We start from the raw sequence: 22,617 nt of genomic DNA on the forward strand, positions 1-22,617 counted from the left end.
GTTTGTTCATTAACCCCTGGTCAGCTACACTTGCATCAACAGGCATCAGCTGGGCAAAATAGCTGTCAGCTGAGGGCACAGGCTGAAGATTATGATGCTCAGGTGGAAGTCAGGACCATTTAGGTTCTAGGAAGTTTATTCCTAGTGATGACAGGACAGGACAGGACAGAACAGCTTCAAATTCCTTGTCAGCTTTGCAGTGTGTTTAGGTGGGAAAAAAAGTAATTTTTACTTGTGAACAGAGCACTGGAAATCACTGAAAAATGAAACCTTACAGAGCTATTACTTCAACACCACTTTTCCAATCAAACACTTTTTACACTAAAGCCAGTGAGTGACTTTAGAGAGAGCCTTAAGTAACCGAGGAAGCTTCCCACCCATATGCAACATGTTCTCCCAAACATGAGACGCCTTTCTTAAACAATCTTCTAAAAGACCCTTACAAGTATTTGTGTCCTTGGGTTCAAAGGAAGTTCTATAGTCTCCTGTGAGCCATATTGCCATTAAAAATTTTGCTGTGTTCAGCCATCTCAATATTCCAGGGGATTTTTATCCTATTACTTCAGGGAAAATTGCCCATGAAAGCTCATTATTTAACACTATAAATTATCAAACAATATTTCCCTTACATTTTAACAGTCTGCATTTAGCTGTTGTGATGGAAAAGCCACCAGACTGCTGTGGAAACAATCCTTATCTGAAAGAGTTATCAACATCATTTTGGAAATTAAAAACTCTAAAATACAGATGCTGAGTCACAGCACAGATGCCCCGAGGTTTTCAGTTAGCAGCTGTAACATTTGGAGAAGAGCAACGCCTTCACTACCCAAAACCATGCAACATCAGCCATTTGCTGGGTGCTCTTTTCCTGTATCTGAACAAAAAAGTGTTTTCACGAACACAGTTGAAAATGACTTTTATTCGACCGCAAGCCATATCAATGTACTCACAAAACAAAAACTATAAGTTTTCAGACATGAGATCTAGACATACAGAAACACCTGCATTTCCATTCAGCCACTGAACATATATATATGTATGCGCATGTACATGCATACATGTGCATATGTGCTTGCACACCAAGGTGCCACAAGAAGTGAAAAAGGCTCACTGTTCTCTTCCACAGGATGCAATATTATTGATTTGGTTGAGAGTATCTGAGAATAGAAGTGAGGTAAGGTCTGCAAGGATATTTTTATTAAAACAGGTAATGTGGTTGTGAGAAAAAAAAATGAGACATATATAAGCTTCTCTTTAGTTCTGGAATAGGAGCAGTAACCTTCAAGCAAAACATGATTAAGACAAATTGTTCACATTCAACCATGTTGTTTAAAGAATTCAGAAAAAGACATGTTCAGTATTCACAGAAAGGACTAAAACAAAATGATCAGGAATTTTTTCCAGCAGGACAGGGGGAAGAGGCAGGAAATCGTTGTCTCTGGAATACAAGGCATTAATGGAAATCGAAATTATAATGTGCAATAAAACCACTGTTGAGTCCCTGGTTTTAGTGTCCGATAGATGTGAATTATTCTCCTAACATAGTCTCTTGAAGGTATTTTGTAGACCTTCCCTAAGGAACTGTAAGAGGCTGGAAATGGAGTCTCTCTCTGTGTTTGGAAAAATATGATTTTCATATTTTTTTCACCAATTGTCTGTGTTTTCATTTTAATGTGCAGGGATTCTTCTCACCCACAGTTTCCCTGAGGACATTTGGTGCACTGGATGAAATATGCTGCAGTCTGAAATAGAGAGAGAAGCTATGAATTTTGATAGTTGTGCTGTGAGAACTATTTCTTACAGTCCTGGTGGAAATGCAATTGCAAATTTTATACTTGTTACTCTGTACGAGCTGGCTTCTCTTGGTCCTCTGCAAATTCGCTTGTAACAATGAGTGTAGCAAGCCTGTAATGCATTTGAAAGCTAAGAAGAGAAATTCTGGGAAAATATCATTCCAGGTACGGTGCTTCTTGCATAGACTGTCCTGTAAGAGTTTTCTTGGGTAAATATCCTTTTTGTCATGAAGCTGAGAACATGAATTTCGTCACAGTAAATGTGGCAGAGTCTGGCAGCGAGGCTACATAACAATGCACCTACATTCTCAAAACAGCACCCACCCCAACCACAGTCAGAGGCTTTGTTTTTGGTTCAATAGTACATTGTAATTTTCTCCCCACCTACTCCATGTTAATTTTTCCACAGGAAACTTGTATTTTGTATCACATTTTTTGATGTCCTGATCACTTTTAGTCCCTCCTGTGAATACTGACCACCTGTTTTCCTGAATTCTCTAAATGTGAGTCAATAACCTGTGGGACCCTTGAGAAGATCAAATACATTAATCTACGGACTTTTTGTAACTATTCGAACTGCAACATTTCCATGTTCGCAGAGTCATAGGTGGTTAATTTGGGACCCTTGATAACTGAAGATTCACATGAAAATAATCCAAAATAGCACTGACTGCTGGATTCTTGGTGCGTTCAGACAGATCTTAACCACAGTAATGATACTTTTCAAACCAAGACCTCAGTCCTACTGTCATCCATGGGTCACATGGATGTTAATATTTATGCATCGAACAACTCAGTGTGAGACTTCAAAAGAGAGTATGATGCACATCTCGGCAGGATTAGCCTCCCCTTTAGAGAGAACAATGAATTTGAGTGATTTCAAGACAAAGGATGGAGACAGACAATGGCAGAAAATATTGTCCACCATCACCCCCATCGATAGAGGAAGCAGGAGGAAAGGAAGCTCAAAGGCCGGTAGGGACTTCAAAGACTCATACAGGAAGCTTCTCCACTGTGAATTATTTCATAGGCAGGAGAAGGGCTTGAATAAACACAAGACTTGAACTTCTACTGAAAACTTAAACAAGTAATTTATGCCTTATTGAGTGTAGCTTGGGAATAGCAACGAAAAAGTAACTTAAAGGCACATTTAACCACAATATTCTTGTTCTGTCTATAAACCCCTTTTTAGAGTGAAATAAAAAAAAACATACCAATTTACAAGACTGAAATTTGAATTTACTTTTGAACACGGTGATGATAGTGGAAATTTCACCACTGATTTTAATGGAGCTGGCTTTCCATACTGTTCATTACAAAATAAAAGACCCAACCCTACTTTATTCAGTGTTACACTGATGTGAGAAATGATGTAAGAAAACAGTGACACTGAATAACAGTGAAATGATATATATTGCTTCAGTTATATCTACACATTATAATGTGTTTTATAACAATTTGTTAGTGCAGCATCTGTTACAAATTTACAAAAACAATTTGAATATGCCTTTCAATGAGCTAAACAACCGAGCTCTACCTATTAATCATGGAATATATATCAATGAATAATTTATAAATGGTACCTTTATTCAAAGTGCTGCCAGTTAACTGAACAGTCACTGTATTCATAATTGTATCAGTCACCTCTAAACTTTCAAGCTTTATCAAGATTTTAAATACTGAGGCAGGGAAATTGAATGAAAAGTAAGTTTTTAGCATAACAGCTTCACACTGACTTTCATATTCTCGGGCATCACTGACAGTTTCCTCAGAAGAAGCAATTCTGAACCCTTTAATGTAAAAAATACATATATTTCCATTTCACACCCAACAGCTTTTTAGAGTCAATCATAACGGCATACTGTAAATGCAGTAAAATAAAAATAGGGATTGGGCACCTCTACAAAAGAAGTGAGGCTAACTTAATAATTCTGTTCCAAATAAAAGACTGTATCTTGTAGTTTTGTATTTCTACAGATAATTTTTTTCTGCAACACAGGTAGAAAGCTGTACTTTTTTTCCAGGGCCATGCCCCCTCCTACTCTTCTGACTGCATAACAAACAGGCACTCTTCTGTCTTCCATTCCCACTCACCACAGTGAGATGTTTACTTCAAAACCAGTGTAGATACATTTGTACAGAAATTAAAAAATCCAGAAAACCTCTTTTCTACTTTTATTTCAATTACAAAGGTGAATAATTGCAATCAGCCACATTAATTCAAGACTAAAACTGCAACTGTAAATCACAAAGGGTCACATTTAATGGTGACATAAACAGAAGTCAAAATTATCTGCATCCATTTTTAATGTAAATTGGTGCTATTTCCATGTCCAGAAAGAAGGAAGAACAGTAGCAAACAAAAAAAGGCAATCAACTGTGCGGCCTTAAAGGTTTATGTCGGCTTCCTTTCCCTTACACAGAAAAGCCCTCTGGCCTCTCAGCATGGAAACTGAGCTACCACTGACTTCTGGATGTGTAAGATGCAACAGTGATATTTACCTAATTGAAAAACATGCTTGATAGTGCATCAGTAAATTTTGAAAAGATTGGACTATAACAAGGTGTTATTCACGCAGTCCTTGAATTTAGCCCTCAATATTTTAATTTTTTTTATTGGAAACATCAGTTTGGCAACATTGCAAATTTAATATTTATCATCCAAATTTCATAACCAGTTAATTTCACTTAATGTGGAACTCCTGTTTCTACAAAATATTCACCAAACGTGCAGTTCAGTAACATTAATTTTGAAAGTGTTACAATTTCTTCAGCTTCTTCGGCTTACATTAATGTACCGTCACACATTTTTACTCCCGTACAATATGCAAGGTTATAATTTTGTGTAGACATGAAGCCATGATGTATATGTTTATTTGTGAGTATGTGTTTAGGAATACACACACAACTAAAAATACATATTCATATCCAAAATAAACATTTATATCATGCACAAACTTGGTGAACATCAGTGGTTTGGCCTGGGATAAGGGGAATGCAATTCTATCATGTATTATTGTTCCCACAGTATGGAACACTTGTTTTGAGAGACAAACAAAAAGAGACAAAACCAAAAGTACCCAAAGCAACAACAAATTCTTGAGAATGTGAAGAGAGCCAAAACAGAAGATGCATCTACTTCATCTAGTAATACTTCAATAAAACATTTTAAAAGAAAGATATACATGAAAAAATCAACAAACATGTAGATTGGTAATTGAAAATCTCTGTAGTTACCCTAGTTACCAAGGGATTCTCCATCTATTTGTACTCAAAGACAGAATCACAGAATCGTAAGGGTTGTAAGGGACTTCTGAAGATCATCGACACCAAACCTCCTGCCAAGGCATGGCCACTTACAGTAGGTTACACGGGAACACGTCTAGGCAGGTTTAGAATGTCTACAGAGAGGGAGACACCAAACCCCTCTGGGCAGCCTGTTACACATGCTCTGCCACATAAAAAAGTTCTTCTTCATATTGACTTGAAACTTCTTGTGTTTTAGTTTATAGCCATTGCTCCTCGTCCTGTCACTGGGCACCACTGAAGAGTCTGGCACCCACCTCTGAGATATTTATATTCATTAGTGAAATCCCCTCTCTAAACTCAGCAATCTCTCCTCATAAGAGAGATGCTCCAGACCCCTGATCATTCTTATGGCCCTCTGCTGGACCCCCTCCAGTAGTTCCTCCTCTTTCTTGTACTGAGGAGCCCAGAACTGGACATTTCTTTGGAAAACAAGGCAAAATTGTAAAAAAATATTAGGAATCACTTTAAGATAATATTTTTAAGTATTTGATAAAAGGAGCATCTCTAATTTTATGTCCTATAATCTTATAACAACACCCCAACTTCTTCAGTTAAATTCCCTGTAGTGCCTACAAACCACAGTAGTAGCATTTTCATGGAGACTTTAACTGCATGTGTAGCATACATGACATACAACAATTTTAAGTAGCTGTTGGGGTTTTGTCTAAAAAAGAATGATAACTTATAGGTAAGCTTACCACTGAATGCTCCCACCAGTGGAGCACACTACTGTATTATAGGGGATATGCTCTTTGTTGACTAAAAATCCTTTCCCAATGGCTGCTCTGTAACTTGGGATTTTAAATTAATTTCAATAATTTTCAATATAGACACAGTCAGTGGAGGAAACCATCTGAGAAAATGTTTTTAAAATCTTTCTTCTGATTCATTTGTACTTTAAATAGCTTAAATTAACAGATGCTGGGACTCTAAGCATTTTTCCCTTAGATCTTTAGTCATGCAACAGAGGCAAGCCAAATAAGTGAACTAAACTGAACTGCTACCAAACTAAAGTTAGTAACAGGCCGGAGGCTAAAATCATGTCTACTGTCCCTATCAGCACACATCTGACGTATGTGCTAAACTGATGGCATATGAAAACAAAAAAAAATCACATTTTCATTCTTAAAATCCATTTACCAAACAAACTAGGTATTCAGTTCACATTAGTAAAATCCTTACTAGCAGCAGTAAGGCTACATGTAGTTCACACAGAAGACAGTAGGAGATCTTGATGGAGATACCCTCAGGCAATAGGCTGAGATTCCAGGGTTGATGCAGGATGCAATGGGTAGAGAATAGCGCTATTTTAAAGAAAGACCTGACACATACCAGCAGAAGATACAATAAAAAATACCCTTGGTGGGAGGAATCTGTAAAGACACAAACAGCAATGGAAATTCAAGATATCTTTGTAATTTTTTTTTCATTTCTAAAGGGTCTGAGTACATTACCAAAGGCTTAAGTACCTGCTACACTTCTAATATGACTAAACTGCTAATATCACCAGCAAAATCCTTTTTGCAGGTACCCTGCTTCTTATGTTGTCTATTCCTCTCTTCATTTTAATTCCTCCTTTTTTTTCTCCCTCTCTTGTCCATTCAGCTCTATCACACAGAGAGCAACAATATGGAAAGCTGTAAGTCACTCCCATCAATTTCTGTCCTCTCAATCTCTTTGTATTACTTTGGACATCTTTACTACCTCAAACTGCAGAAGTGGATAAAATTAATAAAAAGTAGGGAATTGACAAAAAAGATGAATACCGCGCCCCCCCCCCACACTTTTTTTATTTATGAAAATACTTCAGTAACTATTTTCACTGGGATACATAAAAAGTGCCTCTTTGCAATTTCCAGTCATTGAAGGCTTAGGACAGTGTGATCCAGATGATGCTTAATATGATGCTGAGTAAAACAAAAACAAAACACCCCCCCCCCCCCCCCCCAAAAAAAAACAACACAACAAACAAAAAAACCAACAACAACAAAAAAAAAAACAGAAACCCAAATAAACAAAAAACAACCAACCAATGAAAATGTGCAGAGAAAAAAAAAAAAGAAAAAAAAGCCATTTCTAGTTCTGACAGGTGGCACATTTTTTTCCCATTCTAGGGTTATTTTTTCTAAGAAATACACAGGTTTTATTTGATTTTATTTAAAGGCGAAAAAAAGTAAATTAGCTTTTGCTTTTGTGATTGATGTATTTTGTACAGCTTCCCAGACCTCTCCTGGGCTGTTTCTTTGCTCTTAGTCAGTAAGGACAATGACATCCTGAAGTTATCATTTCTCATTCATTTCACTGAATGTCATTCTTAGGTATAAGGGAAATTAAGTGATTAAACAGGAAGACTACTGAGCTGTCACTGGAAAATTAATATTTTCAAATTAACTTCAGACAAAGGATGCATATAATCTAAATTATATTGATGAAAACAAGCAGTTTCTCCATAATAAATATGTAAATCAGGCCATTGATCTATCAGTTATTATTACAGTCTAATGTCTCAGAAAAACTTGCTGTGATTCCAAGCAACACCCATGCAATGATGAATACATATGGCATGAGATCAAGATGGTAATGCATAACTGAGTACTTAGAATGCTTAAAAAAAAACCTTTTTATCAAGTAATTTTTAATATAAACAGCTTCTAAATGCCGGAGCTTTATCTGTCACTGTTAATTAAACCTGTACTTTGTCAACATACAATAATCCATTTATTATAGTAAAAGCCACTACATTTCAAACCACTCACAAATTGCAAACCATAATTCTTAGGATTATTTTATTTACAAGTGCAGGCAGCAAAGCCACCTTAAAATTCAACAATGGTGAGATAATTTTGGAGTGTAACTGTAGCTCTATCTCACAGTCCATTGGCTTTAGTATTGGCAGCAGACAAGCTGTAATTTTTCATTTCCTAATTAGATTTAGCCATTAATTTAACTGTTCTATCATATTGGTGGGATAGAGCAAACCTATCTGCTTGGTCCTTTTCTTTTCTTCATTGTTTTTACTAAATACTGTATGATAAATGCAATAAATGAGAGAAAAAAACATGAGGATCTGAATATAGAAAAAGACCTAGGCACTTCCATGCTGGTCATGTAACTACTTAACTTTTAAGCACATAACAACCTCCAAACTGCAACCCATGGTGTTTTAAAGAGCTATTTCCTGGTAGCTCATGTGGGGAAATTAGGTGTTCTGGTATGGTTTCACAATACCTAGCACTCAAATAGCTAATGGGGAATGCTGAAGTGCCATAAATCCCACTTCCTTGTAAGGCTCAGGTGCCTTGCTCTGGGCTGCCAGCATCACAGGAATTCAGGGTACCAGCATCCTCTGTGATTTTGGGAGCCAGCAGATGGGCTCTGGGCACCAAGCTGAAACCATGCAAGAAGTTGATATTCCATGCTGTCTGTACTCCTGTGTTAGTTGCTGCCATTCACAAAGCAAAGCCCCATTGTTGGGCTGGGTGAACGTTTGAAGATGAGTTCAGTAATAAGTCAAACAGGTAAGTTTTAAACACCTTTGATGCTGGTTTGATGCAGCTAATGTGGCTGATTCTGCAAGTAAGAGTGTCTGTTGTGGAGGCAGTAATCACTTAGAAGGAAAAGGTAACAACACAAAAAGGCAGCATAGTGGTTACCTCTTAAATTGCTACAGCCAGTCCCAAAATAATCCTCTATGACTGCATTTATGCACCTAGACCATTCTTTTTCAAAAAGTGAGGGTCATTTCTATTAAAAAAAAAGCATAATGGAAAGAAGCAATACAAGTCCTTTTCTTTCATACACTATTGAGAAAACGAGGTAAATGTTCCACATCATTCTCAGCATGAAAGGGTTCAAACTATAATCATTTACCCATTTCTGTAATGCTCCGACCACCTGCTCTCAGCCAGAAGCACTCTCTACACTCCACAACTACGTGGAAAACATCTCTATGATGTTAAAATTAACTGGAGCCAAAGATATGCAGAATAATCTGTAATCTGGGGGTTAAAGCACCTATTTATAGCAAGCTAGAAAGAGGCGGTTGCTTGCTGATCCCTCTTCTGGGGACTGCTTGTAATTTTTACAGGGAGGATTCTGCCCAATGGCAGTTTAAACCATACTTGGATTAATAACTGGACTGAGAGTTCTGCTGACCCAGGCTACTGCCTCAGTGACTGAACTACAGATATACTGTGTCTGTTCAGTCCAGGAACCAGGAGGGTTTTTTTGCAGAATGACACAGATAGACCTAGAATAGACAACGCCCTCCATGCTGAATACCTAGGGCATTTTCCTAAGGAAAATGAAAGGTAGGAATTTCATCTCTCTAAGGCCACAAAGAGCCAAGAGTTTCAGTCTTGCAAGCCTGGATGAATGGTCTATCTACTGAAATACTGTACAAATTTCAGAAGTCCTGATTCCCCAGTTACTTTCTGTGCAGGTATCACATCAACCATGCCCTACCTCAATAGGACTGCTAAGGAGATGTAGACAAAACATCACCTTTCTTGAGGATTCCAAAAGGCCTTGGGTTTGAGATGAATCTGTGTTATGGAGAAAGCAGGACTTCAGGAACATAGGGAAACACTGGAAAAATAAATATGAATCTGTGCTGGGCAAGGGATTTTAAAGACCATTCCTGTGCAGCTAAAGTCCTGCATTTCACAGTCTCCACTTCAGATTATTGAACCCAGTATTTTTTAACAAACAGCTCTAGCTGTGATGTTTTAATATTCCCCATCTTTACAGGAAAGCGGTAACAATTAAAGTCTTTGTAAATAGATGTCAATATCGGAGTTACAGTGCAGTCATTAAAACACGGAGAACTTTTCCTCAAGTCTAGCGACTGAACAACCCCTTTTGGAGCTGTTTCTTAAATAATTCCCACAGCTATTTGTAGCATTCTGTCTTTAGGATGAAAATAAATCTAAATTAAAATTTACCCAAGAATCGGTATGCAGATTTTTGGGTCTATGACAGGACCTACTAATACTGGGCCACCAAGTAAAAATTTTTTATGAATTTGCCATGGTAGAAGAAAGAAAGAAAATACTAAGTATTTTCCCATGGTTTTTAGAACTATCCTAACAAGAGGGCACTGACAGGGGAGGGTGTGCACACCTGTGGCACTAATAGAAACCCTTGGAAATGCACAGGGAACATGTTTGGAAACATAAAATGCATACCTGAACAAAAGTTACATAATCTTGCATCCTGTACAGAGAAATGCATCTCACCGTGACTTCTTGGTCATATAGTTATTTTTTCCTACTGCGCATACAGGACAAGAATCTCATTCTAAAATCATTCTGAAGCTCTACGAAACAGGTTTGTCAAATGTCCCTTACAGAGTCCCTTGGTTGCACACAGAACCACAGTTTATATTAATTCTGAGATTTTCTAAACTGAAAAACGCAAGAGGGGTTTGGTTTCTCCACAGATGTCATCACAGAGTGAATGACCCTTGCTGCAGATATGCAGCTCTTTCTTCTATGTGAGCAAGTGCCAGAAGGCTAATTAATCCTTAAGCATAACCATAACTCAACCAAAAAAACCAAGGTCAAACACTGAGCTTGTAAATCACTGGAAATCCTATATGATTATGTAGTACACTGTCATTGCCTTGAGGCTTTACATTTTCTGATTGCAAAAGCACAGGTGAGGTGTCCTACAAATCATTAAATCATGTGCCAACAGAATAAGTCATATTATTAAATCTGCATATTGCAAACCCAAAGGTTTTCAGTTTGTCAATTATAGACATTTTTCCATCACAAGTTGGAGCTATTACATCTACTATTGTCACAAGAATGGAAAAAAGAATATAAAGGAAAAGGGAGGAAATATAACAATACATTGTTAATACTTTTTTAAAATGAAACATCATCACTACCACTAACTGCTCTCTGAATCTGAATTCGGAAAACTGTAAGATTATCAACAAGACTTGATACAGGTAGAACAATAAAACCTAATTATTTCTCACAAAGACGGCCATTCAATTTAAAATAGAGGAAAGCTAAGAGCTATAAAGCCTATGCCATTAACAATTAGTCTTCTGCACACATGATTAGGCTTACAGAGATATAGAAGCCTCTGAATTTAATGAGGAATCCTGTATTTCTGGCTGGGCTTAATATTCTCTACTAATTATGTTGAAAGGCCTTGTGGTACTTAAAGTATTTAGATTACAAAATATGACACTGCCTCCATAGATTCAATATTAGCACTTCCCATTTAATATCAGGTGCTAAACTACACTGTGAATAAATACTGGCATTTAGAGTTATTACTTTTGTTTAATTTTTTAAAAAAGTAATTCTGAAGAGCTTGAGGACAGTATTTTATGAGCTGTTTGTTATTTAGAAACCTTTAAATATGAGCTGTATATATCCACTATCCTGAATTAAACTTCAGCAGAACAAGTCACCAAACTCAGGGCAAGAGAACAAGTAGGATTACTCTTGGTATACAAGAAGATCAGAAAACAGGAAAAAAAAAATCTTTTAGAAAATTACATTCTAATGGCAACAAAAATGTTAAATAGTGCCTTTATACAGAGTACTTGGAACTGGCCACAGAAAAGTTATTTACTGAACCTGCTATGGATACGTATCTTCTTTTCTACCATTTTTCTTCCATTTAGTCTTTGAAAGTCATGCAACACAAGTCCTTTCTCTTAAAACAAAACAAAAAACCCTCCATAACTGAACTACTAAGCTAATGAGAACTACAGGAGAGGAAAAAGTTTAGTCTGTGAAAAAAAGGTATTTTTAATATCTAATTTACAACAATGAAAATGCTTAAGGCATGTGCACTGTGCCTGAAGGGTTTTCAATAAAATCAGTCATATATATTCTACAGTTTATTATGCAGTTGCTAATACAGATTTGTTTCCGGGCATTAAAATTATAACCCTGTAGAGTGTTCTGTGTCTGGTATTTCAAGTCTCTTGAGAAGTGTGCTAACACCTACTTAGAACAATGATGCTTGATGTATGCATATACTACACACACACATATACACCGATGTCTACATAGCCCCATAAACTCTGTCTTTCCTGTTAAAGCTGTTCAGAAATCTGTCATTTGTGGATGGCTGGATCTGGTTTCTAATTTGCAAAAGCCGATAATTTTGCTCACAACTAACAGATCGTTTCACAGAATGTCGCGTGGGAGAGAAAACATGCACAGCACTGTTAAAATGGCACATACAGGGGCAGAATTATTTTTACCAACTTCACAAAATTTGATGCTCTCCAACTGCAAGTAAAACCAGAAACATGATCAATTTAATCAAAATGAATCACTGTGTTTTGGGAATATATGCTTCTCTGTACTCCCCTTACAAAATTGTTGTAGAGACAAAGAAACAGATTTTGCTAATTCCAACTAGAAAAAAACAAAGAAACTTCAATGACTAGATAAATTACAGTGGCTCCTTGATATCACACGTTAAGATTCAAAGTTAGTCATGTGTGAACGATGAATTTGATTGACCCATCAGTGATAGTACAACCCAAGTATAAAAAGCTGTGCTGCTCCATGAAGCATCTGGTACTGACCACAACAAGAGATGGTAGGTTCTCTTCTATGAGTCTTTTGGGCCCACTCCTGAAGCACCATGGATGCATCCATGGATGCATCACTGAAAATCTGTCTATAAATATAATTGGAATTAATACTTGGAATTAAGTACTACCAGCATAATGTGCATATGCTGATATGCCCAATATGCATAAACAATAGTATCTCTGTATTTTCCGAGAACATCATCTATTCAGCTGCTTTGGAGCTCATTCAAGGTTGCAATCTACTTTTTATTTCCACTGAGACAAGTACTGAAGTTTCTACTTTTTCCCAGAAATGCAATTAAAACCTAAATATTACTGCAGCATATTCAGCCAATAGAGTATTTCACTCTGTAGGTTTTACTGAATTTCAAATGACAGGAACATAGTGAGTAGTACTGTAACCTATATCAAAGAACTGAATTAGTAGGCAATAGGAAGTAGCCTGAACTGATGCAGAGAGAGCCTCAAAAACAGGACTCTTGTCACCAAACTCAACAGTGCAGCAAGACCGGCAGGTCAAATGCTGGTGCAAACCCAGGATTACTAGGGACAATTTCCTGCCAATACACTCAAGAACAATAACAATATTCCAATCTGACTTTCAAGGAAGGAATTCTACAACCTTGCTAATGGTCATTGCTGATTTCCATCAATGCAAGGCAGAAATCTCCGATATATTAATTAAACTCGAGTTTTTAATTACTAAACTAGATCTGCTGTTGCCTAAATGCTTTACTGCAATTTTCTTCTGAACAGGTGTCAGCATAAAGCTCAAATGACATTCTCTGGGCATTACTTCAAACATTTATATTATGATAGGGATTAATTTCAGCATACTGTGGATCAAAATGCATTAAATAAAGTGTAAAATAGCTTCATCCCCTGCTTTTCACTGCCTTTCCCAATAGTATTGATCTATTGCTAGTAGGTGTAAGTTTGCCTGGCTTAAGAAAAACGGCAATACTTCCATGTCTGTCATCCAAACGGTATCAGGGAAAACACACTCTTCACAGAAATGCCCTCTTCTGATGCAGAACCCTTTGACTTGCAGACCTTAGTGCAGACTGCTGCCAGACTGCCATATTATCTGCTCTATGTTTTCTTAAATATTTACATGACAAGATGAGACAGACAAACAGATCCTAATTCTGATGATATGAATCATTATTCTTTGCCAGCAGCACATCTACTCAGCTCACATTCTTAAAGGCACATTAAACAAAATTTATGCTTTGTTACTGTACAGGCAAATGGCAATCCTGGTTTATTGACAATAATTCACTACCTTCGTCTACTTACAATCAGAAGTACCTCACAAAAGAACCCAGCATACAATGATTTAAAATTGGCAGAAGTAAAAGAAGAATCAAGTAAAAAATTTTTATTGTTGAAGTTGGAGGACACGAATGACAAATAATCCTCAATTCATTTCCTAGATTTCTTCCCCTTTCCTGTTGGTGGATTTAAATACTTTCCCATAGCAACTGTGTCTTTCATTGTTCATTTTATTATACAAGAAATTCTTTATCACTATATAAAGTAAAATTAGCTTTAACAAAATTTTTCCATTGATCATCTAGCATGCATTTGGGAATTTGGTTTGCAACACAAGCATGTGATTGCTTGATTAGAACTGTGAATTAAAACCTGGGCACATATATCACCCATTTCTATTCTGTGTAAATATTATCCAGTAAAACACAAACTGAAAATATGAATACATACATTTTCCAAGATGAGTCAAAATCATAATGAGTCATTATCAGCTACAAGAAACTCACTGACTCAGCTCACTCACATACATTTGCGCACACCCTTCAGAGCACGGAACCTGAAGGGAGACAGCCCCAGAAAACTCATGATCGCTGATTTACACCAAGTGCATCAAAACACTTTAAATAAAATCAATCAGAAAATGTCTTTACTCTCAACCTTCTCAGCACCTTCCAAAGCTTCTGTTGTCCAAATTGTTTTCAGTCAGTTCAGCACATCTCTAGTGTATAATTTGTTTTATTCAGTGGAATTTCCTGTCATGTCTTGTCACATCAGTCCTAGAATGGCTCACTGCCTTTAAGAGATACAGAACAGTCTATAGTAAGGGGAAAATGTCAAAGAACACCACAGTCACAGCTCACCCAATGTGAAAGAAAGCATTTGTATGGAAAAGCTACCTCTGAACTCCACAAAAATGCAAACGTCAAGAGATGGAGAAATTAGTGTTTACCTAGATGAAAAATGAAATGTACAGCAAGAGTTCCTTACATCAAAATAGAAAGCAAAAGGCATTTATGCATATCTCATTTGGGAGAAACGGAGAAATGTGCAGTGTAATTTCTCAGACTCATATTTAATGCAGGTATCATGCAGAGATTTTATTTTGCTTTTGGCTCACTGTGAGCGCAAAAGGTAAATTCCTAGTCAATTTGCACTACTGTCATCTGCATTCCACCCTAACCTGCTTCTTCTGGGGTATCGTACATTTCAAGCTTATACCATGTTCAATTTGTTGAACAATTTAACAACCAACTAGTGAAATATTTTCTATTTCCTCAAAAATTATACAATAATTTTCTAGAAGAGAAAAAAATCAGTCCTCAGTCTGCAACAGCAACACAGCCTAATAACTTGAGTTTATCTAGGTTAGAAACAGCAGCTTTATACCACAGGATTGATTGGGTGAAGGTCTGTGGACAGAAAATCAAATTGGATTATGATGTTTCCTTCTGATCTTTTACAGTACGAATCTGTGATTCAGTCCTCAGCTTTGGTTCACACACAATGTTCAGCTGAAAACCATTTCTATTTTTATTATCTCGGCTGGTCTATGTCTTCCCTTCTTGTTGGCAAAGCTCCTTTAGCAGCACTGTAATTTCACCAAGGAAATATGAAGCAGTTTTTCAGAAGTTACCTTAGTATTGAAGAAATACCTGTGATGAGCCTATGAAATGCTTCTAATTCATGCTCAGTTCAGTAAGAGAGCATTAAGTCTGTAATTTAGTGATACAAAATCTGATTAAATGTATGACTTCAGACACAGGCATCTAGTTTCTGATAAACCTTACAATAAACTTTAGCTATTATTTAGGGGTCAGAAAAAAAGCATTAGCCCTATGGTACTCTGCATTCACACAGCATGGTGGAAGAGGATACAATACAGAAAAAGAAATAAAATTACAAGCCTGGGAGTTCACACAGCAGAGAGACAGGGAGAAATCAAACATTCAGATAAAGGACGAGTGGGCACAGTCTGCATGTGTGCACTGCAGGGTCCCCCTCCACTCTGGGAAGACCTGGGTGCAATCATACACAAAGAAAGTAGAAGTAAGTTTCCAGCAACCCAGGTGAGGCTAAGGTCAAGAGAACGAATAAAGTAGTGAATAAAGAGGAGTTTATGTCACTGTGAGAGCCATTAAGCGCGTAGAAGAAGAAAGTGAGGCACAGTCAGAGGCCAGAGAGGTTGTAAAGCAAAAAACAGATGTGATCTGGCAAGTCTGACTGCAGAAAAGAAGCGAGAGATTTGAGCACAATCCGTGACTGAAAACAGTGTGATAAACACTCTAGAAAGCGCTGACCTCAGTGGTACGTCAGATTCTTCCATTAGCTGAAATACAGCACTGGCATTAAAGAAGTCCCAATTTTCCCAATTAGAAGTCCAAGGCTGTAAAAATTGCTTGCTAAGAAAATGTAGGGAAATTTCATGGTAAAGGATAACAAGTTCAGTCTCATAAAATCTTAAGAGTTATTTTTGAAAGCATTCACAAATATTCTGCCAAACCAGAAGATACAACACCCTGGGATGCTCATGCAGGATTCAGTTTCAAAACAGTCATGCAGCTGGGTTAGGTTTTTTCAGGATCTATCTTACGAGGCACCAGTTAACCTCCTGTGGGCATACACATTGCCGATACACCATATCACTCACAACATGACAAGATCATTTGGCACTTTTCATAAGAGATCAAGAGGATGGAAAAATACACAACAAAATAAAGCTCCCTGCCTCCACTCCAGGCATCTGAACACGGCTGTTCTTGGACACTGTCCCAAAGAAGGGCATATGCCAAGGGAGCTCGGAGCTCTGTGAGTGAGATACAGCACGGCAGACTTATCCCAGATTTACATTTTTTTAATTCCTGCTCTAAAGAAAGGTCATGTAGAAATCCCACCGGGCACCATAAGAAGTGAGGGAGTGGGACAGAAGTCAGCACCTGTTCGCATTAAAGAACAGGAGTATTTTCTTGGTGGCATCCCCAGGTTAAAACACATCTACTTAGAGGTTGCTTTTGAACTCAGACAGCAGCACAGACAAGTGCAAGCTTCCCCTGCTGGGACAGCTTGCTCATTCCATTTTGCTAGGATAATTAGTTATCGACTACTCTAATTGTAAAAAAAAAAAAAAAAAAATCATATTCTCAGTTTCATTTTCATAACGTGTCAGTAACGCATGCCTGTCAGGTTCACTAGACCTGGAAATATGCTATGCTTACACATTAGAAAATACTGAGTGTGTCAACACAGTTTACTAATTTAGTCATTTCTGTCCTCTGTATCTCTACAGAGGTCTTTTAGCTGCCTGCTCTAATTAGTAACTGTCAAGTGTGTCTCATTTTGTCTATATCTAGTGTCACATTCACAGCAACTTATTTTAACTGATTTTCAAACAAAAAGATTACCAGAGATCCCACACATTGTCTTTTATTGTGTGCATACGGTAAGCTACCGAACTACCCTGCTCAAATAGAAAGATGACCCTTCAGACGCTCTAATAATGCTGGCTGGCACGTTTGTTAAACCTGCTGATACTGAACTGTGTGGTATACTAGTCAAGTGGCAACAAAATTTGATATGAGACATGAATTCTTCATCATTATGTATCATTTTATAGATTCTTCACATTTCACCCAAAACTTACCTTCAGAAAATTAAAAAAAAAAAAAAGATAAAAATCTTTCTATACAATAGTGGGGTGTTCGACCTAGTGATAAAAGGCTTTCTTGGTAACATTGTTTATATATTGCTTTATTATTCATTTTTTCATAGATACCTTATTAAAATTGGAAAACAGGCAAAAAGACTATAAAGCTTTGTAACGATAGCATCTCATTTTTCTGTGCTTATTTCTTTAAAACACTGAAATGATTAGAGAATACTGTTTGTCAAAAATGACTACAAGGAGTCATTTTTATATTTAAAATTTCACTTCCTCTCTTTACGTGAGGAATGGAATGCTCGAAATATTTAGTGCAAAATAAGATGACCTATCATTCAGTGTTATGACTTTCTGTGATATACTCTTCATTGCACATCATATGACAGGAGAGCTTCAGGAAATTGCATTAAGAAATGAAGAATTGCAATATAATACAGGTGTCTGAAGAGTATGTTCCTTACACATAGGTCTTTAAAGTCTAGCATCTACAGAGAACTAATGGTCTGTGAGTACATTAGTGCCATGAGCATCTTTCACATCATGTTACCCCAGGGACACCTTAGACCTACTAACTTCAGCACATGAAAGATGTATTATATGTGTTCTGACCATTGACTGTCAGGTTTATACCTGTCAAAACTGCGTTAGACACCAAGAAATTACAGACAGTGTTTTGATCCCGATGATGCTCATGCAGAAATTTCCTTTACTTAATTTTCTTGTCTTTGAGAAACATGACTCATGCCAAGAGCATCCACTGCCATCACTGAGAGAAGGAAAAGTACTTTTTGTCTTTTATACGTTACTGATTATTCAATATTTTTTTCTGAATTGGGATAAAAACACGTTGCTATCAGTGTACTGACTACCACATATGAAGCACTTTATCACATTTTTTTTTTGTGGACTGTGCTCTATTTTCCAATGTGTAGTAGCTGGTGAAGAATTACTGAGATTTTCCATTAAATTTTCTGGTAAAAATAATTTCATAGTACATATATTGTATCTTCTGCTTCAGAACTATCCACTTCTCAGCTAGTGGGAAAGTAAATGGCAATGCATGACTGGGAGAACAAAATAAGAGGCTATGAGGAGTGAAGAAAGGGAGAGAAAGGAAACAGCACATTGTCAGCAGAGGAAGCATAATGTCAGGTTTCATTTATTTGGAGCAAGCAACAGGAAGCAATGCACATGCATGCAGTGGAAAAGTTAAACACATTTAAATGTAATTTTATGAGGTCGAGTACTAAACTGCGGCTTGAAGTGTTCTGTAATGAAATGTATGCCTTTTATCTTCTTTGCATCATGTTGAGAAAAGGCAAAAAACAAACGAACCAAAGCCCCATCTACAGCTATACGAATATTATAAAATGTCTTAGAGAGACAGTAGCTGTAAGCACAGCACACGCAACCTGCCTGAGAAACCTGGGCTTGAAAGTAACCCCAGGTTTCAGTCTCACCCTTCATGTCACAAGCAGGAGGATCACAGCGGTGATGCTCCAGCTGGTGGGTGATGGCAGATGCTGTGTGGCACATCGCTTACACGCAGCCCTTTGGGAATGAGCACTGAGACCTTGGTGCTCTGCCTTACTCTCCATCTCTGCAGTACAGTGACAGTTTATGAGGAGTGATGGAGGTGAGACTCAAGAGAGAAAAAAAACAGCCACTTACAACATAAAAAGAAGAAGGATGCGATTTCTGAAAGGAACAGGGAAAGCAAAATGGAAAAATCTCTGACTTGAAGTAACTGAAAATCCCTCCTTTTTTAGGGTCAGGTGGAATAAGCTTAAACCATACCTGAAAATCCCCTTGCAGAAATGCACCTGCTTCTTCTGGGTAAAGTAAACACAAGAGTGTTGCCTGATAAAAATATCTGGTTTCTGCTTTGGGTTACCAGAGCTTTAGGTTTATTGAATAAGTTCATACAGAAATACTGCTACCTTGATGTGTCCCAGCTTACCACAGATATTCAGGGACTGTATCTTGGGATTGTTTATTATTTTTTCACTCTAGCTGCCAGTAAAGTCATTAACTACCAACAATTTCATCTGCAGACGTGCATAAACGTAGAGCACATACCAATGAAAACAGGACAGAAGAGACCTTCTGCTTATTTCACAAGCCATCAGAAACTCCCAGGTTTAGTAAACAGAATGAATTTGTGAACTCAGATCTGAAATCTATAGCTTGCTTTCTATCCCAAAAGTAATTTTTCTGATTATGAAACTACACAGCCTGCTATAAATATTGGTAAGAAACTGAGACTCAAATGTTCTTGACAATGGTACCAAGCACTGAAGTTCATTACTGGTTTTAGGAAATCACTTGTTTAGTAGGAGAATTGTGGAAAGGTAAGTAAGTGTCAATTAATATTCATCAAGACATCAATCTTCTTCCATTTCTCTTTATAAAGCTGGAACACCAACCACAAAGTCTGTATGTTACCTTGCCAAAAGCAAAAAAACCTTCTCTTTTCTTCTATTTCCCAGCATATCAAATGCTACTCACTATACAAGACACTTTCTCTGAACTCTGTCATCTTTAAAAATGAAAAATTCATATGACTTTGTAAAACTTTATCTGGTTATAGCTAGGTTCATATTGTTTATCAGATTTGGTAGGAAAAAATACAACCCTAACTAAAATAATGGAGCCAACATAACAATTATGTTTAGACAAAATGCCTAAATGTTTCCTGAATGGAGCATTACAGTCTCGTTTTTCAATAGTTATGGATAATTGTCCTGGGTTCAGCAGTAGCAGTCATTTTTCTCCTTCTTAGTAGCTGGTGCAGTGCTGTGGTTTTGACTTCCAGCCTGGGAACAGTGCTGGTGATACCAACGTTTTCGGTTGTTGCTAAGTGATGTTTACCCTGACCAGGGACTTTGTGAGTCTCATGCTCTGCCAGGGAGGAGGGGAAGCCGGGAGGAAGCAGAGACAGGACACCTGACCCAAACTGACCAAAGAGGTATTCCATACCACAGCATGTCATGCCCAGTATATAAACTGGGAGCAGTTACCTCGAAGGGCTAGATCACTGCCGGGGTCGGGCTGGGTATCAGTGAGTGGTTGTGTTCTCTTCCCTTGTTATTTCTCTTATCATTATTATCAGTGGTGGTAGCAGTAGTGGTTTGTGTTATACCTTAGTTGCTGGACTGCTCTTATCTCAACCTGTGGGAGTTAACATTCTTTCGATTCTCCTCCCCATCCCTCCAGGAGAAGGGGGAGGAAGGGGGTCGGGGGAGTGAGCAAGCAGCTGCGTGGTTCTGGGTTGCAGACTGGGCTTAAACCACAACAGTAATTTTGTATCTGTGATGTGTTTAACAAATACCATCCCTCAAATGTCCCAGGGCAGAAGGTTGTCCAAGTGAATATCAAAGCAAATTCATGTAAGACTTGCTTAATTTTACCAAAATAAGCAGAATTAACCTGGCACAGTGGAGAACATATGCTTAAACTCAAATAATTTCAGGTTTCAGCTACTGGAACTACAACTTGCAGCCTTTTATGAAAAGGGAATAAGAAAAACAAAACAATAAAAAAACATAGGTGAGTTTTCTTCTTTGCCTGCTTTTAGACTCTTTCAGCTATTATGACCACTCTCACTAAGTAGTTTAAAAGCACTGGCTGTGGAACTAAAATAATTCTGCAGCTTTGCTTACCTAGTATTCTCTTAGAAAGCATTAAGCAGAGGCAGTCAAAATCTTCACCAAGAAACTTGCTGTGAAAAAAAATTTCCCTTATTTTTTTGAGAGCCTCATCCAAAGGTGAAGAAAAGGAAAGCAGGTGAGAATGAAAGTGGTAAGTTAAGGTTCCCTTATTCCAGCCATGCTTCCCTACCAGTGCCATTGGGTGCAATGGTCCCAGATACTATTATGAGAGAGTACAGGAGCTACAACAGGAACATAAGAAAAAGGAACTGTACCTAAGAGCAAGGAACAGCTAACCAATCAATTTCTCCACCTCACAGCTCCACACTCTGCTAGATCATGTGCTTTTGGGATGCCACTTCAGCTATTACAGTGCCACTGAATTAAAAAAAAAAAAAAGGAAAGAAAGGAACAGGTGCCGATCTTCCTTCTTTTCTGTGAGGAAACATAACACAGCAGAGTCTCATATTAAATCCTTTATCTTCATGCTAAGGTCTTCTGACATTTTAAATATCAGCCATAATTATTAACATCTCTCCTTAAAGCCAGAAGCTACAATCCGCCAGTCTGCCACACATAGTGACACCTTTAAACACTCACACACTTCAGCAGTTACTAATTTTCCAATCCAGTACCTGGATATGACATTTTGACAAGTTTGCAAAGGATTTGCTAAACTACTTATTACTTCAACGTATAAAAAGTGTGCTTTTATGTAATACCTTTCAAAAGTAACTTCTGAATATATTTTATATGTGATTTTCTGAAGTAGCTTTCCCATTGCTCTGCTTTCATGTGCCAAAAGAGCCAAATGGTACTTGCAGCATTTAGGCACCTTAGAACATCTAATAACTTCAGCATTATTTTGAGTAAAAGTAAACTATTTTCTATCCAAGTTCTATTAAGCAATACAGTCATTAGGCAAATGGGTGGACCAAGAATGACATCTGCACTGATTTAAAGTAGATACCACTGGAGCTGTCCAGTGCTTTGTGCAAAACTGAAATATGTCCCGAAGCTCCTCTGTATTTGATAGATGTCTCTATCACAAACACCATCATACAAAAAAAAAAAAAAAAAAAAAAAAAAAGCAATGCTGTGGGTGTTTTAATAAAGAGGTAAAGACATGATAATGGAAAAAATCCTTGGAGGTAAATACAGTCAGGGACAGGGTGAGGAAGCTGCTACTAGGTTTTTATGTGCAGACTCATAGGGAAAGCAAGAAGCTTAGTCCAATACTATTGGCAACTACTAAATTAGGTATAGAAAACAGATTCTAATCTGATTAACTCAGAGCTCATACAAAATGGCTACATTATTCTTTCTCCCTGAAATTCTCCTAGGTCAAGTGATAGTTTTCCC

The 22,617-nt window shown here is 37.4% G+C and overlaps 1 protein-coding gene across 8 annotated transcripts in view; it reads right to left on the reverse strand.

Moving 5' to 3' along the window:
* NLGN1 (neuroligin 1) overlaps nt 1-22,617 on the reverse strand; it is a 475,678-nt gene that overhangs the window by 281,781 nt on the left and 171,280 nt on the right. The gene's annotated exons all lie outside the window — the stretch shown is intronic.

Source organism: Pezoporus wallicus, unplaced genomic scaffold (genome assembly GCF_028554395.1).
Source record: "Pezoporus wallicus isolate ANWC-B61680 ecotype Strahan unplaced genomic scaffold, APGP_CSIRO_Pwel_v1 contig_6899, whole genome shotgun sequence".
Taxonomy (NCBI): domain Eukaryota; kingdom Metazoa; phylum Chordata; class Aves; order Psittaciformes; family Psittacidae; genus Pezoporus; species Pezoporus wallicus.